Source organism: Oryzias melastigma, unplaced genomic scaffold, assembly GCF_002922805.2.
Source record: "Oryzias melastigma strain HK-1 unplaced genomic scaffold, ASM292280v2 sc00274, whole genome shotgun sequence".
Classification (NCBI taxonomy): domain Eukaryota; kingdom Metazoa; phylum Chordata; class Actinopteri; order Beloniformes; family Adrianichthyidae; genus Oryzias; species Oryzias melastigma.
In genome coordinates, this window is record NW_023416900.1 from 22149 (window position 1) to 26792 (window position 4644).

Sequence of the window (4644 nt, forward strand, 5' to 3'; positions counted from 1 at the left end):
CAGCACCGATGGCGGTCGTTGTTAACCCGGGCCTCGACCGATCCAGTGTGGATATCAAAGGTCTGATGTGCAGACCAACGAAAGTGAAGAGGATTTTTGATACAGAGATTGATGATGCTTCAGAGAGAGCAGAAACATTCACAGCCAGTGCTGATCAGAACAATGTTCTTACCCTTTCAATAAATCTTGAAATGATCATCTGGAGCTGTTCGCATTATGTGTCTGAATTTCACCAAAAATGGACCCATTAGCCATCACCATCCTGTTTGTGATGGAGAAAAACGCCTGTCTCCGATAGACGGCTGTCTGTAAGAAACTCCAGCCACAGTCTGTCGTTTGACTTGTGTTTTTCAAGTGTTTAAAAATATTTATTCAGTTTTTTTGTCAGCATAATTTCCAACATAAAGACAATTTTTTTTTTTTAATTACCCCCCTCTCTCCGCTGTCAACAATTACACACAGTGTAGTTGCATTGCATTAATAGAATATTTATGCAAAATGTATAAATATTAATACATACATACATACATATATATATATATATATATATATATATATATATATAAAAATACAGAAAAACACAAACAAGTATATTTAAATGAGGAAAATCCTTTCAGACAGGAAATGGCAGACAGAAAAAAATAACGATAAAAAATAGTAAACAAACACAAATAACCGCCTGATAAATAAATAAATGAATCAATAAAGAATTTAGAAGAAAAGCATGTTCATTCTCTTATCTTTGTAGATTGGTTATTGACAAAATTCAAGAAGGGATTCCACACATTATGGAATTGATGTTCTGAGCCCCTTAATGTGTATCTTATTTTCTTAAGCTTCAGGTAGAACAAAACATCTTTAACCCAGTGCAACACGTTTGCCGGTTCACTTTCTTTCCATTTAAGCAGAATCGGGCGTCGTGCTAATAGTGAAGAGTGCAGCAATAATCCTGTGGCCCCCAATAGGTAGAGATAGTCTATCATCACAAATCCCGAAGAGAAGCATTAGTGGGCATGGTGAAATACTAAACCCAAAAATAAAAGTGTAAGCTTGACAAATACCCTCCCAGAAACATTCTACACGGGGGCATAACCAAAAGCATATGAATCAAAGTAGCGTCTGCTTGTTTACACCTATCACATGTTGGATCAGTCCGCTGAAACATTTTTGACAATTTAGATTTAGAGAGATGCGTATGGTGAACTATTTTAAATTGAATGATGCAGTGTCTTGCACACATCCACAAATAATTAATTTTTGATATATTATCCCAAAATGTGTCATTAATTGAGATTTGAAGATGTTGCTCCTGGGATGTTATAATAGTTTGCATAGGAGAATATTTTAAGCTTGTTGGTAATTGACTTTCTCTGAATGGTGACTGAAACAAAGAACATCGTCCATTACATTCTTTGTTTGTTTTTTTTTTTAGAAAACCTGAAATAGGTGTAGCGATAAAACAACGAACCTGAAGATATCGGAAGAACGTGCGGCTGGCAGACTGTATCTATTGGATAATTGTTGAAAAGATACAAATTGTTTTTTAAAGAATAGTTCGTTAAAAGTTTTAATACCCCATTAAGCCATTTCTGAAATGTAACATCTAATAATGAGGGTGCAAGAAGTACTGTTATGTCACTGGAGAGAACAAATTTAATTCTAAATATCCAAAATGTTTTCTGAACTGATGGCATATTCTAATTGAATCACATATCACAGGGTTATGAATTACTAAAGGTTCAGATAATGGACGTTGTTCACCAATTACAAATGGCAATGACAGGGACCCAAAAGAAAGTTTATCCACCCAAGGAGGACCAACAGTGGTAGAGTGATGTGCCCAAAAAGACACACGGCACAGATTTGCAGCCCAGTAATAACAACGAAAGTTAGGAAGTGAGAGCCCACCCTCACGTTTTGCTTTGTCTAGGCAAGGTAAGTTTATTTGTATAGCAAATTTCATGTACAAAGACAACTCAAAGTGCTTTACATAAAACATTTAAAGAAATAAAAGAATAAAGGTGTGATCATTAAAAAAAATTAAAATATTTAAATTTAAATCAAGCATAGATAAACAGTGCGGATGTAGGCTTTTGAATACATATTAATCAAATGCAACTGAGAACAGGTTTCAGCAACAGGCAGACAGCTGGATCCAAGTGCAGCAGGTTTATTTGGCACAGACAGGGCAACAGGTGTAATGCACAGCTAAAAGTCCACAAAACTAAATCAGGGTCAAGCAGGCAGGGGTCAAGCACCAGCATGAGGGCATCAGAGGAAAACCAGAGTAGTCAGGATCCAGGCGAGGGTCAGTCACGGCATGGAGTATGTCAGAGGCTGAGGCAGATCGGTGGTCAAAGACAGGCTGGGGTCGAGGCAGGCTTAAACAGGAAAGGACTGAAGGAGGTAACACTCAGAATTGGAGGCATAAACCAGAAAAAGACTTCGCAGCTGAGCACAGCCTGAAGCCTCCTTATAAGTGTTTGTGGTGATTGCTGAATGAGGGACACCTGGTGAGGTCTGGGAACAGTAGGCAGAAGCTTATGGGAAATGGAGTTAAGATGAGGCTCAGGAGAGATTCAGAATTCAGGCGATGGCTCCCTCTGGTGGTCTGAACTGATGGCATATTCTAATTGAATCAGATATCACAGGGTTATGAATTACTAGAGGTTCAGACAATGGAAGTTGTGCACAAATAACAAATGGAAGTGACAGGGACCCAAAAGAAAGGTGGTCTGAGGGAAAAACAGACTGATTCATGACAACAGGTGATTATTTAACCTGGATTTAAATACACAGTGTTTCAGCTGATCTAATGTTTTCTGGAAGTCTGTTCCAGATCTGTGGAGCATAGAAGCTGAATGCAGCTTCTCCATGTTTAGTTCTGACTCTAGGAACTGATAAAAGACCGGATCCAGATGACCGGAGAGGTCTGGCTGGTACATACTGGGTCAGGAGGTCAGTCATGTATTTTGGTGCTAAACCATTCAAAGCTTTATAAACCAGTAACAGAACTTTAAAGTCTATCCTCCGACACACAGGTAACCAGTGTAAAGACCTCAGAACTGGACTGATGTGGTCTACTTTCTTGGTCCTTGTGAGAACCCGAGCAGCAGAGTTCTGAATAAGCTGCAGTTTCCTGATGGATTTTTTTGGTAGTCCTGTAAAAACACTGTTACAGTAATCAAGTCGACTAAAGATGAAAGCATGCACTAGTTTCTCCAGGTCCTGCTTAGACATCAGATCTTTAATCCTTGAGATATTTTTGAGATGATAATAGGCTGATTTAGTGACTGCCTTAATGTGTTTATCAAAATGTAGGTCTGTGTCTATCACTACACCCAAGTTTCTGGCCTGGTTGGTAGTTTTAAGTTGAATAGATTGAAGCTCTGTAGTGACGTCTAACCTTTTTTCTTTAGCCCCAAAGACAATAACCTCCGTTTTGTTTTTGTTTAATTGAAGTAAGTTGTGACACATCCAGTCATTAATGTCCTCAATGCATTTACCAAGAGCCTGTACAGGGCCTCGGTCTCCTGGTGTCAGTCTAATATATATCTGTGTGTCATCTGCATAGCTATGGTAACTAATGTTGTTGTTCTTTATAACCTGGGCCAGTGGGAGCATGTAGATGTTAAATAGAAGTGGTCCTAGGATGGAGCCTTGGGGCACTCCACATGTAATTTCTGTTGGCTCAGAAGTGAAGTTACCAATTGACACAAAATATTTCCTGTTTTCTAAGTACATTTTGAACCAGTTTAGTACTGGCCCAGTGAGACCCACCCAGTTTTCCAGTCGTCTCAGTAGTATTGCGTGGTCGACTGTATCAAACGCAGCACTGAGATCCAGTAAAACTAGCACTGATATATTTCCACTGTCTGTATTCAAACGTATGTCATTAGTCACTTTGGTCAGAGCCGTTTCAGTGCTGTGGTTCTGTCTGAAGCCGGACTGGAAGACATCATAGCAGTTGTTTTTTATTAGGAATTCGTTTAGCTGAGAGTAAAAACAATAATGAAATAATAGAAAACATCTCTAAATCCCCAGGCGACATTAGCTGCTAAAACATGTAGCACACCTTCCCTATCTAAATACAAAACCTCCATAGTAGTTCTATCTATCTATGCTACGTTCACATTTAAGTGATAGATAATATAAACGCAAATTTCTCTAAACCCGAAAATATGTATAAGTACATACAACTGTACTTATGTCAAATACAAAAATATAAATAAACCTGTCATGCCATAAAATTCAGTCAAATTCTAACTCTTATAATATAACTGAGATACATTCAACCATGGGCATGGGAGAATAAAGAGAAGAAGAAGAATCAATAAATCAATAAACAGTACCCATAGATTGGTGAATCGACATACTCAACCACTGCAGGCTGGTCAGTTCAGTTAGCCAACAAGTCATCCACAAACTTCTGGGCCTCAGCTGCAGAACTGAAGACGAGGTGCATGCCATCTGTTTGAATGATGCGCAGCCGGGCCGGAAAGAGCAACAAAGGTCTCAGGCCCATCTCGTACAAGTCCGACATCACCGATTTCTAAACTTTCCGTTGCTCCGGTACTTCTGGGCTATAGTTCTCATAGATCCAAAATGGTTTGTCCAAATATTTAACCTCTTTTTGTTTCCTCG